The following is a 15,166-nucleotide window of genomic DNA, read 5'->3' as shown; positions in this document are numbered from 1 at the left end:
TTTGCTGTATCCAGTGCGCTCAGCCATTTCTTGATATCACGTGGAGTGCATCGAATTGGCTGAAGACTGGCTTCTTTGTTGGCAGGGACCTCAGGAGTTGGCCGAAATGGATCATCCACTCGGCACTTCTGGCTAAAGATGGTTGCACTCACGTGCTGGGCTCCACCATCATTGAGGATGGGGATATTGATGGAGCCTCCTCCTCCCGTTAGTTGTTTAATTATCCACCACCATTCACGACTGGATGTGGCAGGACTGCAGAGCTTTGATCTGATCCGTTGATTGTGAGATCGCTTAGCCCTGTCTATAGCATGCTGCTTCCACTTTTTAGCATGCATGTAGTCCTGTGTGGCACCTCATTTTTAGGTACGCCTGGTGCTGATTCTGGCATGTTCTTCTACAATCCTTAGTGAAGCAAGGTTGGTCCCCTGGCTTGATGGTAATGTTAGAGTGAGGGATATGCTGGGCCATAAGGTTACAGATTGTGGTGGAATACAATTCTACTGCTGATGGCCCACAGCACCTCATGGATGCCCACTTTTGAGTCTGTTCTGAAGCTATCCCATTTAGCACGGTGGTAGTGTGATGGAATACTCTCCACTTGCCTGGATGAGTGCAGCTCCAACAACACTCAAGAAGCTTGACACCATCCAGAACAAAGCAGCCCGCTTGATTGGCACCTCATCCATCACCTTAAACATTCACTCCCTCCACCACCGGTGCATCATGGCATTTCCCCAACTCGCCAAGGTTTCTTCGGCAGCACCTCCCAAACTCGCGACCTCTTCCACCTAGAAGGACAAGGGCAGCAGGCGCATGTGAACACCACCACCTCCAAGTTCCCCTCCAAGTCACACACCATTCTGAGTTGGAAGTACATCGCTGATCCTTCATCGTCGTTGGGTCAAAATCCTGGAACTCCCTCCCTAACAGCACAGTGGGAGTACCTTCACCACACGGACTGCAGCCGTTCAAGGCGACAGATCACCACCACCTTCTCGAGGGCAACTAGGGATGGGCAATAAATGCCGGCCTTGCCAGCGATGCCTACATCCCATGAACGAATAAAAAAAACACGATGGAGTCAACATAAAATTATCTCCACGTCAGCAAATGTTTATGAAAATGTGTTAATTATTTTTTCTATGGCAAAACCTCGAGATTCTCGAGATAGCGTTTTAAAGTACAGCTCTTTATATTATCTGTATTTTGTTTATGTGTTTAAATTTGTATTGTCCTTGGTGTAGTGTATTATATTATCCTTTCTAGGCTTTCTTCGATTGTCTTCCAACAGGGTTTTGTGTTGGATTAGCTTCATGAATAAGTAGGTTATTCTGCAGAAATATTTATTATTCAAGGTTCGCACAAAGTTATAGGTACTCATTTACCTAATCATCTCTATCTAACACCCTGTTGCAGAAAATAGGCCATAACCAATACATTTCAGAAATGAGATAAAAGTATAGGTATGATCAGTAAATTTCAGTGCAGGAAGTGTTGTAGCTTTGAAGAGATGTCAACTGGGTGGGGTGGGGTGGGGGCGGGGGCGGGAGGGGATGTCCGATACATCCAGACAAGTGTAAGAAATCGTGGATTGAAAGAAATAATAGTCTGTTACGGGTTCCCTAGATCAGCAGTTTGCCTAAATTGATGACACAGAAAGATTCCAGTCATGTCAGAAAAAGAGTTGTACAGAGAGCTGAATTACGAGGTCAGAACACAAAAACAGGCCTTTGAGTGGGCATAGCTAGGCCTGATAAGGGATGCAGCAAGGAGCTGTAGGATAAACAAGCTGTCACAAGAGGGCAACAAGACCTTTAGAACAGAGATAAGGAGGAAAATGACCTCATGAGGCTGGAAGGGGGCTGTCATAGGTAGCCTCTCCCTTGTAATTGGACAATGGGATGGGTAAAAATGATTGACACCAGGTATCCACCAGCCCATCGAAATAAGGTATAAAAACAGACGACCGAGAGAGGAAAACAGGCAGTTAGGGGGCGAAGGCTTCCCTGAGGTGGCTGTGGCATAACACCATGGTCAAGTTTAACCTCTGAGGTGGATCAATGCTGGCTGATGGCCTAACACCTCCAACAGCTCGAGGGATGACCCAAGGGAAGTGACCGCTGCCACAGACTGCAGAAATGCTCCCAATCCGGGACCACCATACTGCCTCACCAGTCGTTTGGTTCCGTTCCAGGGCCGTAGATCGGCCTCATCTGTCATGGGTTGTATGTCTACTGTATCTATTTCAATCACATGCAGTAGTATCTGATTATGCTTAAACTGTAGCTCTCTAATAAAAAGCCTTGCAACACCCAAGGCCCTTTGGGTAATCTGTGCGTGACCTGTGATCCAAATCTTACACAAGGGCATTTGTCTTACAAATAGCGACAGGATTGGAATATAATCCAGGAAATGTTTTTACACTTATACTTTTATCCCCTGGAAAGGTCCAATTTGAGATATTTTACTCACATAAACTGGTAAAGTATAATTTTGTAGAATTTGGGTCAAGGTTAGTTTAAGAAACCAGGCAACTTACAACAACAACTTGCAATAATAGAAACATAGAAACATAGAAGATAGGAGCAGGAGTAGGCCATTCGGCCCCTCGAGCCTGCTCCGCCATTCAATGAGATCATGGCTGATCATCCAAACTCAGTACCCCGTACCCGCCTTCTCTCCATATCCCTTGATATCTTTAGCTCTAAGAAATATATCCAACTCCTTCTTGAATATATTTAAAGAGTTGGCCTCAACCGCCTTCTGTGGTAGAGAATTCCACAGGTTCACCACCCTCTGGGTGAAGAAATTCTTCCTCATCTCTGTCCTAAATGGCTTAACCCTTATCCTTAGACTATGACCCCTGGTTCTGGACTCTCCGACCATCGGGAACATTCTACCTGCATCTAGTTTGTCCAGACCTGTCAGAATTTTATAAGTTTCGATGAGATCCCCTCTCATTCTTCTAAACTCCAGTGAGTATAAGCCCAATCGACCCAATCTCTCCTCGTACGTCATTCCTGCCATCCCAGGGATCAGCCTTGTGAATCTTCACTGAACTCCTTCCATGGCAAGAATATCCTTCCTCAGATAAGGCGACCAAAACTGCACACAGTACTCCAGGTGTGGTCTCACCAAGGCCCTGTACAACTGCAGCAGGACATCCTTGTTCCTGTACTCAAACCCTTTCGCTATGAAGGCCAACATACCATTTGCCTTCTTCACCGCCTGCTGCACCTGCATGTTTACCTTCAGTGACTGGTGCACAAGGACACCCAGGTCTCGTTGCACTTCCCCTTCTCCCAATCTATTGCCATTCAGATAATAATCTGCCTTCCTGTTTTTGACACCAAAGTGGATAACCTCGCATTTATCCACGTTATATTGCATCTGCCACACTTCTGCCCAATCACCCAACCTGTCCAAATCATCCTGGAGTTTCTCGGTATCCTCCTCGCAGCACACACGCCCACCCAGCTTTGTGTCATCTGCAAACTTGGAGATATTACATCTAGTTCCCTTATCTAGATCATTAATGTATATTGTGAATAGCTGGGGTCCAAGGACTGATCCCTGCGGTACCCCACTAGTCACTGCCTGCCGCTCGGAAAAAGACCCGTTAATTCCTACTCTCTGCTTTCTGTCCGCCAACCAGTTCTCTATCCAAGTCAATACCTTGCCCCCAATCCCATGTGCCTTAACTTTACACGCTAATCGCTTATGCGGGACCTTATCGAAAGCCTTTTGAAAGTCCAAATACACCACATCTACTGGTTCTCCCTTATCTATTTTCCCAGTTACATCCTCAAAAAATTCCAGTAGATTAGTCAAGCACAATTTACCTTTTGTAAATCCATGTTGACTTTGTCCGATCCTGTCACTGTTTTCCAAGTGCTCAGCTATTACATTCTTTACAATGGACTCTAGCATTTTCCCCACTACCGATGTCAGGCTTACCGGTCTGTAATTCCCCGCTTTCTCTCTACCACCCTTTTTGAATAGTGGGGTAACATTAGCTACCCTCCAATCCATGGGTACCGTTCCAGAGTCTATCGAGTTCTGGAAGATGACCAGCAATGCATCTACTATTTCCAGGGCCACTTCCTTAAGTACCCTAGGATGTAGATTATCAGGCTCTGGGGATTTATCGGCCTTCAATCCCGTCAATTTCCCTAACACCATTTCCCTACAAGTACTGATTTCTTTCAGTTCCTCCCTCTCATCAGACCCTATGTTCCCCGACATCTCTGGGAGGTTATTTGTGTCCTCCTTTGTGAAGACAGAACCAAAATATGCATTTAATTGGTCTGCAATTTCTTTGTTCCCCATTATAACTTCCCCTGCTTCTGACTGCAAGGGACCTACACTTGATTTCACTAATCTTTTTCTCTTCACATATCTATAAAAGCTCTTACAGTCAGTTATTATGTTCCCTGAAAGCTTACTTTCATATTCTATTTTCCCCTTCTTAATTAATCCCTTTGTCCTCCTTTGTTGAATCCTAAACTGCTCCCAATCCTCAGTGTTACTGCTTTTTCTGGCCAATTTATATGCCCTCTCCTTGGATCTTATGCTGTCCCTAATTTCCCTTGTTAGCCATGGTTGAGTCACCCTTTTTGTTTTATTCTTATCCCAAACTGGGATGAACAACTTCTGTAGTTCATCCATGCGGTCTTTGAATGTTTGCCATTGCCTATCCACTGTCAACCCTTTGAGTGACATTCCCCAATCAATCCTACCCAATTCGCGCCTCATACCATCGTAGTTTCCTTTATTTAAATTCAGGACCCTAGTCTCCGAGTCAACTACTTCACTCTCCATCCTAATGAAGAATTCTATCATATTATGATCGCTCTGACCCAAGGGGCCTCGTACAACAAGATTGCTAATTAATCCTCTCTCATTACATAATACCCAGTCTAAGATGACCTGATCTCTGGTTGGTTCCTCGACATATTGTTCCAGAAAACCATCCCGTAAACATTCTAGGAATTCCTCCTCCACAGTATTTTTACTAATTTGGTTAGCCCAATCTATATGTAAATTAAAGTCCCCCATGATGACTGCTGTGCCCTTATTGCACGCGTTTCTAATTTCCCATTTAATGCCATCCCCAACCTCCGTACTATTGTTTGGAGGTCTATATACCACTCCCACTAACGTTTTCTGCCCCTTGATATTTCTCAGTTCTACCCATACAGATTCCGCATCATCAGAGTTAATAAGATTCCTTTCAATTGTGTTAATCCCCTCTTTAACCAGCAATGCTACCCCACCTCCCTTTCTTTTTTGCCTATCCTTCCTAAATATTGAATACCCCTGGATGTTGTGTTCCCAGCCTTGGCCACCCTGGAGCCATGTTTCTGTAATCCCAATCAAATCATATTCGTTTACCTCTATTTGCGCAGCTAATTCATCCACCTTGTTCCGAATGTTCCTTGCATTAAGACACAAAGACTTCAGGCTTGTTTTTTTAACGCTCTCAGACCTATATGAATTATTATTTACTGTGACCATGTTTGATTTAAACCGTTGAGTTCTTTGCCTTCTAATTTTGTTTTTCTCCTTCCTGTCTTTTGCTTTTTTCCTTGTTTCCCTTTCCTCTGTCTCCCTGCTCAGGTTCCCAACCCCCTGCCACTTTAGTTTAAACCCTCCCCAACAGCACTAGCAAACACTCCCCCTAGGACATCGGTCCTGGCCCTGCCCAGGTGCAAACCAGTTTGTACTGGTCCCACCTCTCCCAGAACCGGTTCCAATGTCCAAGGAATTTGAATCCCTCCCCCTCACACCATTCCTCTAGCCACGTATTCATTTGAAATATCCTCCTATTTCTACTGTGACTAGCACGTGGCACTGGTAGCAATCCTGAGATTACTACCTTTGAGGTCCTATTTTTTAATTTACCTCCTAACTCCCTATATTCTGCTTTTAGGACCTCATCCCGTTTTTTACCTGTATCATTAATGTATAATGTAGTATTTCTCGTGTTAGAAACACCTCTTGGAATATGTTACAGAGAGGAGAAGAGAATGAACATTGAGCAGGAGAGAACGAACAGGTGAAATCAAATCTGGCAGGGCCAAAAGAGTGGTTGAAGAAAAATATATTTAGTAGGCTTTCGAAAGCAGGGGCAGATTCTAGAGAGCAGGGACATCCTGGCTCAAACAGTGGCCATCTAAGAATGGAATGAATAGAATGAGGTATAAGCTAGTGCATATGGTACTAGATTAGCAGCCCAGAGATTGTGAGTTCATAATCCCATCATAGCAAATTGTGAAAATGAATTGAATAAATCTGGTAATTTCTGGCTAGTACCAGTAAACAACCATGAAGTCTGCTGTTTTGTTTCAAAAACCCAATTGGTTCACTAATGTCCTTCAGGGAGGGACTTCGGTCCCATTATGTGGTTGACTCTTAATATCCTCGGGGTAATTAGGGATGGCCAAAAAATATTGGCTTGCTAGTGTTGCCCACATCACAAGAACAAATAAAAAAACTGGCACTGTGGAAAAAAGGTGAAATCTCTTAATGGCCCATTAAGATGGGGAGTCCTAATGACTCAATAGATGGGGAATTCTAATGACCAACGAGTTTAACCAGAGTTCATCATCATACTAGAGCGATCAAGAAACATATTGTTGACTTGCGCTAGCTGAGACACTCAGCTAAATGCAAATTGCAACCGTGCTCATATTAAATTAAGTCGGATTAGGCCCAAGGCTTTTTTTGGCCATATAAAGAGAAAATCAGTATTTAAAAAAAATATATTTATCTGCACATGTGATACAGAAGAACTATCCTGCCTAGTGTGTTGCTACAAGCAAGATATTTCATTGTAACCACTTCAGCAGGGTGTTTATATCCTCGTTTTAATTCTGCCAATTTTGCCTCTGTTTCCTGAAGCTAGTGACTACTTGCATTTCCACAAGCGAATGTCATTCCAGAGCGAATGTTTTGTCAGTAACATGGGCCAAAGATTTTTTTAATAAATACATTAATAAAAACTTGAAAACCCACACGAGGGAATTTTAAGGCCCGGGCAGTCTGCCAGCGGAATCCACAGGCAGACCGTCCGGGAGATGCAGCGGGAGGCCGGGTCCATTTTAATGGTCGGGCCTCATTTAATTGGAGCCAGTGATCTGCCCGCCCCAAATGGGCGCCGGAAGCAGCTCGTTGGGATTGGGCCAGCGCAATATCGGGCAGCTCAGAGATCGCCTGGCCAGCATCAAAGTAAGTCGTTAAGGAGCATGGTTTGGGAAGATTTATGAACGTGGAGTGGGGGAGGGGGGGTTTAGGTGGTGGCAGCCGCCCAAAATATTGTTGTGTGGTCCACGCTGCTGCTCTGTCCAGTACGCCATTAAAATGGCTTCAGGGTCCTAATAGAACCCGATTAGCAAAATTGATGAGGCTCTCACCCAAGTCAGGCAGGCTCCTCAGCCGCCCGGCTTTAAGGTAGCCACAAAGCGGGGAAAAAGCGGCGAGTGGACCCGCTTTGATTTTAACTCCTACATCACCCAGTCTCTGCTGGCAGAGTGAGTTAAAATCCCTGCTAAATTAGTTTGGATGTGATTTTCAAATGCTTATTTAGACTGATAATTTCTTTTACTTAGAATTTTCAAGCCAACAACTAGGATTCTTTGCTTTTGTGCTCTGTTAATGCTGTCATTTGTGATATGCAGAGGTTGTTGTGAACGTGGGGCTCGATTTTAACTCTTGGGTGAGAATCACAGAATCACAGAAACCCCACAGTGCAGATAGAGGCCATTTCGGCCCATCGAGCCTGCACCGACACATATCCCACCCGATCCCCGTAACCCCTACACCAACACATATCCCACCCTATCTCCGTAACCCCACACATATTTTAATCCCCCAAACACTAAGGGTCAATTTATCATAGCCAATCAACCTAACCCACACATCTTTGGACTGTGGGAGGAAACCGGAGCACCCGGAGAATGTGGCCATCCATTGGAGTCTGATCTGCATTTGGGGTGGCTGTCCGAACCACCTGCAATTTAAAATTGCAAGTGGTTAGATCGGGGTGAGGAAGAAGTGGGTAAGTCCCCACTCCATTATAACCACTGTCCCACCGCCTGGTATCTGCCAGGTTGGCGGGGAGGGGGAGGTTAGTTCTGATCTGAACATTCTTGTGCTGTGCACAAAAATGCCAAAGCCATGCTCACCATCACAGAAATGTACTTTCAAACATGAATACCTGCAGTTACTTGGTAAACTAATGTGTTCATTTGTTGCTTTGTGCAGAGAAATGTTTTTTCTGTCATTAGTTTAAGATTAAGCTTTGATAAGATTCTGCAGCAAGGAATCCACAATTCATTACCACATACAGTCCCAGTAGAATGGGCCCAATTCTTACAATATGGAAAGACATCCACTCATATATAATGCGCCTTTGTAATGTATTAAAAGAGGGATTTCTGGGTCTGTGCCCAGGCACACTGGATCGCTTCGGCACAGTGAATGTTGGAAAATTGGGCAGGTTAGAGTACACGCCTAGAAAGGAATCATCCAATTTTTCTTCATTTAAATTAATGGATGGTAAATCAGACTGGTTCCTTTACAGATGTGTGGTTGAACTTGCCTGGTTTTCTTACATTCCCTGTGCCGAGGTGGACCAGGACCAGCTCCCATGAAAAGTCTTGTGTAGTGGCGGTGACTAGTGGGGTACCGCAGGGATCAGTGCTTGGGCCCCAGCTATTCACAATATAGATCAATGATTTGGATGAGGGAACTAAATGTAATATTTCCAAATTTGCTGACGACATGAAACTAGGTGGGATTGTGAGTTTGAGGAGGATGCAAAGAGGCTTCAAGGCGATTTAGACAAGTTGAGTGAGTGGGCAAATACATGGCAGATGCAGTATAACGTGGATAAATGTGAAGTTATCCACTTCGGTAGGAAAAACAGAAAGGCAGAGTATTATTTAAATGGTGATAGATTGGGAAATATTGATGTACAAAGGGACCTGGGTGTCCTTGTACACCAGTCAATGAAAGCAAACATACAGGTGCAGCAAGCAGTTAGGAAGGCAAATGGTAAGTTGGCCTTCATTGCAAGAGGATTTGAGTACAGGAGCAAGGATGTCTCACTACAGTTATACAGGGCCTTGGTGAGACCACACCTGAAGTACTGTGTGCAGTTTTGGTCTCCTTACCTAAGAAAGGATATACTTGCCATAGAAGGAGTGCAGCGAAGGTTCACCAGACTGATTCCTGGGATGGCAGGACTGTTGTATGAGGAGAGATTGGGTCGACTAGGCCGTATTCACTAGAGTTTAGAAGAATGAGAGGGGATCTCATTGAAACATATAATATTCTGACAGGGTTAGACAGACTGGATGCAGGGAGGATGTTTCCCCTGGCTGGGGAGTCTAGAACGAGGGGTCACAGTCTCAGGATACGAGTTGGATATTTAGGACTGAGATGAGGAGAAATTTCTTCACTCAGAGGGTGGTGAACCTGTGGAATTCTCTACCACAGAAGGCTGTGGAGGCCAAGTCACTGAATATATTTAAGAAGGAGATAGATAGATTTCTAGACACAAAAGGCATCAAGGGGTATGGGGAGAGAGCGGGAATATGGTATTGAGATAGAGGATCAGCCATGATCATATTGAATGGCGGAGCAGGTTTGAAGGGCCGAATGGCCTACTCCTGCTCCTATTTTTCTATGTTTCTATGTTTCTTACTTCCTGCAACGCGTTCCCCATCATACTTTTTCAAATCACTGTGAGCATTGCCATGGGAGATCTGTATGACATGCATAACAAGTAAATTGTAAGTAAATAATATTGTCAGTCTATATGTGGAGTGAGTTCAAATGAGTGCATTCTGAGGTACAAACCTTCCAACCATAATTTCTCTTTCATATGATAAAGCCCAGAATGCCTTGAGACCATAAAAGTAACCATTTGAACCTTCAAAACATTAAGCACTGCAGTTATTCTGCAGAGTGAATGGTGCCTTTTCAGTAGTGTAAATGGTAAGTTATAAAAACGATTAAAGACAACATTTTGACATTTATAATCAGTGTGCAGAATACAGGAAACTTTGTGTTATCCGGAGGCTAAATGTCCGGAAAGCTCGAGCCACCGGCAAAAATCAGGAGCCGTTTCGTTAGGTTTTTTTTCTTTTCGTTGCTTTTTTCTCAACAGTCAAGCTCTGCAAGGTCTGTAGCTAAGCAACAGATTCAGCTAGAGATGCTACAGAGACGCTTGCCGACTGTTTAGAAGCTGTTGCTAAGCAACAGGGTTTGTTGATTCACACGGAGCTGAAAATCTCCGTATGTTTCAACATCAGCGCTGGAGTGTCCGGCAGTTTTGAGGGAACGGCAACAGCTCGGTCCCGTCGGTGCCGGATAGCACAAAGTTTCCTGTATTATGCTCTGAAGGAAGATAAAAATACAGCTAGCCTTTATTATTGTAATCACAAACAATTGTACGCTCCCCTCAGTATTGTGTAAGTCTTCAAGAGGCAAACATTTTGTGTGCCAAAACAAGATGCTTGTTGGAATGAAAATTTCACAATACAGCATAAATACTACATCAAAACCACAGTCCAGTAATCTTTTAACAATGATAGTACTTTATCTGAGGGTGGGGTATGTAATTCTTAGGTTATTTTCCAAAATATGATCTGTTATGTATTCACCCCATGGCATTGTTTAATGAATATCATTAAATGCTTAGTTGAAAGGCAGTTGGGAAGGTTAATTTTCCGCTACTGTTTTTATTTCGCAGTGAATGATTGATTTTCAGCCTCCAGAGGCGGCTAAAAATCCACAGCCAATCTCCATTGAATAGCCTGCACCACAGCATTAGTAAAGGGTGAAAAAAAAGTTTGAAAAATAGACTTTTGTCTTTTGAGCCACAGCGAACTCTGCAACACCAACTAAAAAAATAAGCAGGCCAATTTCTGGACACAGACAAGTATCACGGGCAGCACGGTGGCATAGTGGTTAGCACTGTTGCCTCACAGCGCCAGGGACCCGGGTTCGAATCCGGCCTCGGGCGACTGTCTGTGTGGAGTTTGCACATTCTCCCCGTGTTTGCGTGGGTTTCCTCCAGGTGCTCCGGTTTCCTCCCACAGTCCAAAGATGTGCGAGTTAGGTTGATTGGCTATGATAAATTGACCCTTAGTGTTAGGGGGATTAAATGCGTGGGGTTACGGGGATAGGGTGGGATATGTGTTGGTGTAGGGGTTACGGGGATTGGGTGGGATATGTGTTGGTGCAGGCTCGATGGGCTGAAATGGCCTCTATCTGCACTGTGGGGTTTCTGTGATTCTGTGATACCTGTGGCAGCAACCAGTTTGAAAGGCTGGCATTTCACGCCAGCTAGAAACTAATTGACATGTATGGCCTGTGACATTTTGTTAATATAAGTTTTAAATATTCTGACAAACGGTTTCAACTTAAAATGAGTTATGCTACAGTCAGCAACCTTTTGAATTAGAGAGGCAACAATATCATTGTCACCAACCAATAGCACATTAAACGGGCAGTACTTTCGCTGTCAATATAGGGACAGAGGAAAATGTGATCTGAACAAGGTCGTATTGGATCTGCTTTCATACAACCATTAATGCAACCTGAAAGTGAAGCTCTTTTGTGTTTCTCCCACATCTTTTAAAGCATGTGCTCAGTTATTGCACAAACTGTAACTAAGGGCTGACTCCCCATGCATATTTCATCAACCTCTGTACAAATTATTAAATGTGCATTCAATATTTCCAAGTTTGCATCCATAAAGACAATGGCCCGCATTTTCCGATTGCAGGCCTCATGCGGGCAGAGGCCTGCGATCTGGAAAAATCTACGCCCTTACCTGAGGGCTCCCGGGATGCACACACTTCCGCTCCTCGGCCTCTCCAAACTTGAAGTGTGCAGGGCCCACGTATCCCAGGGGTGCAGGTAGTTCGCAGCATCCCTGGGATCACGTGGGCCATGGGGAGCCAATCACAGAAGGGAATCCCCCTTCATACATTTGACAGGAAGACCTGTCAAATATATGAATGGAGATCACCCCCAAAAACATAGTAAAACTTTAAATACATTTTTTTTTATAATCACATTTTTAAAATGACTTGAAATTACAATAAATTAAGTATTTTAAACAAATATTTAACTTTTTGAAAAAAATAATTCAAGTGTTTTACGGGGCTAAAAATGAACTTACCATTTTTTAAAGTATTTTTAAATGATAAATCAGTGGAATTTAAAAAAAAAACTTTTTTCAACTCTTATCCTGGTAAAAGCAGGCCTTATGGACTTTGGGACGTCCGGTGGTCATGAAAGGCGCTATATAAATGCAAGACTTTCTTTTTTGCTTTCTGAAATGCTTGTATTATGCCATGCCTCTCTCATGGAATTTCTGCAAACAGGATTACCAAGTTGACACTCTATTTTGTGTTTTAGGGTATATGTATATATTGTTAAATGATTTAGCTTATATTATTTAGGTTATTTAGACAATTAGGTTTTATGAAGCTTTTATTACTGTTGATTGTGGCGTTTATCTGTGTTACAGTTGTTTGGGCTCTAATGCTCTGTGCTGCCTACTGATCAGAGCAAGCCTGTGTTATATAACCATTAGTGAACTGTACCATGTTCAATTTACATCTCTCAACGGTCCAGATTTAAAGAAAAGAAAAAGACTTGCATTTATATAGCGCCACTCACGACCTCAGGACGGCCCAAAGCTCTTTACCACCAATGAAGTACCTTTGAAGCGTAGTCACTGCTGTAATGTAGGAAACACGGCAGCTAATTTGCGCTCAGCATGTTCCCACAAACAGCAATGTGATAATGACCAGATTATCTGTTTTTTTGTAATGTTGATTGAGGGATAAATATTGACCAGGACACCGGGGATAACTCCCCTGCTCATCTTCAAAATAGTGCCATGGGATCTTTTACATCCACCTGAGAGAGTAAACGGGGCCTTGGTTTAACATCTCATCCGAAAGATGGCACCTCCGACAGTGCAGCACTCGCTCAGCACTGTACTGGAGTGTCAGCCTAGATTTTTGTGCTCAAGTCTCTGGTGTGGGAATTGAACCCACAACCTTCTGATTTACAGGCACGAATTCTACCAACTGAGTCACGGCTGACAAGGTTCGAGCGGTAGGTTTAATTGAAAGCTCCCAGCTTTCTAGTCAATCACAACCTTGTCCTGACTTTAGAGCAGCATTCCCAAAACTTAAAATGTTCCTGGGACCATTGCAAACTTCAGGGGGCAGAATTTCCATGGGGATTCTCCTGATCTCCCACTGTAACTGTGGTGAAAGTTCTCCCGATTTCCTGCCGTAACTTCGGTGAAAAGCCCGGAGAAACGGGGGGGCACAGTGGCATAGTGGTTAGCACTGTTGCCTCACAGCGCCAGGGACCTGGGTTCAAATCTGGCCTCGGGCGACTGTCTGTGTGGAGTTTGCACATTCTCCCTGTGTCTGGGTGGGTTTCCTCCGGGTGCTCCGGTTTCCTCCCACAGTCCAAAGATGTGCAGGTTAGGTTGATTTGGCTATGATAAATTGACCCTTAGTGTTAGGGGATTAAATACGTGGGGTTACGGGGATAGGGTGGGATATGTGTCGGTGCAGGCTCGATGGGCCGAAATGGCCTCTATCTGCACTGTGGGGATTCTGTGATTCTGTGATTCTGTGAAACGGCACAAACGGGTGTTGACACTGTTTCTCCAGGTTGCTGCCTATCCTGTGCCAAGATGGGAGATCAGGAGAACCTCTGCTGAAGTTCCACCCTGACAACTTCTTTGTAACATTACAGAATTCGGGGTACAAGGAAATATGGTATGTACTTCATTTGTCTTTTTCTACATGTCTCGATCAATTAATGCCTTATTGTGTTTTACCCCCCGAGATATCTGTGCTCCTCTAATTCTGCCCTCTTGAACATCCCTGATTATAATCGCTCAACCTTTGGTGGCCATGCCTTCTGTTGCCTAGGCCCTAAGCTCTGGAATTCCCTGCCTAAACCTGTCTGCCTCGCTACCTCTTTCCTCTTTTAAAATGCTCCTTAAAACCTACCTCTTTGACTAAGCTTTTGGTCACCTGCCCTAATTTATCCTTATGTGGCTCGGTGTCAAATTTTTTTTGTCTTAAAATACTCCTGTGCAGCGCCTTGGGATGCTTTACTACGTTAAAGGTGCTATATAAATACAAGTTGTTGTTGTTTAATGATAAATATTTTAAATTTAAAGACTTTGTGCGATGAACATAAAATAAGATGTTAATCCATCTCTTGAGAAGTATGAGAAAAAATAAATTGAACACATTTGAGACTGAAATTCTCTTAATTTAGACTTAGATTTATGAATATTATAAAAACGCATTATACTCATTAGAAGCACATAAGTAATAGTAGAAGATATAAAATTATTAGGTTATTTCAATTTTCCTATCATTTAAAATAAATGTCACTGATTTTGGTCATTCATCCCTGATTCTAGGGCATCTAAAATTTTAGGTGATTCTCAAAGTTTGCAATTTCGGATGTATGTGCACAATACAGACTTCGAAATTGTAATTCAATCCTGCAAATGATTGCAGAAATATTATTCATCCTGTACCTTTTAAGCAGTATAGGGAGAGTGAGGATAATTTTGATTTTGTGCGATAGTGTACAACGGGTGATAGCAAATCTACAGCTTTACATCTCTCTCGATTTTTATTTCTATTGAAGTCAAAATTACCCCCAATGTGCTTAAGATTTGGATTTGTTACAATTCTTAGTTTAGAGGGAATTAGTGTTGACAAAACAAGGAAAATCTCTCGTAGTAATATAATGTGGAGCTATCTGACTGCAGACAGCATGGTGAGCTACTCTCTAAGTCCAAAAAGCTGCCCTGGCAGCTGCGACATTTATTGCTTCCGTTGTGCCTTTTTCCGCAACATATTATGATTCCAGTTTTTCAAAGCCTTTATTACATATTTACATCATGACTTTTATGCGTTTTTTTTTAGATTTGCTTTTGAGTTTCATCATTGGCCCTGTGAGGAATTGAAATATTCCTCTGTGAGAAAACTACATTAATATTCATTGTAATGCTTGGATAATTAATCTCAGTGAATAGCGTCTGAACAATCTCACTACAGTACGTAGTTTATGTAGGACTGCTGCTGTGCAAACT

This window comes from Somniosus microcephalus, chromosome 19, assembly GCF_052327205.1.
Source record: "Somniosus microcephalus isolate GS21.2 chromosome 19, FLI_Smic_1.0, whole genome shotgun sequence".
Taxonomy (NCBI): Eukaryota; Metazoa; Chordata; class Chondrichthyes; order Squaliformes; family Somniosidae; genus Somniosus; species Somniosus microcephalus.
This window is presented reverse-complemented; position numbering follows the sequence as displayed.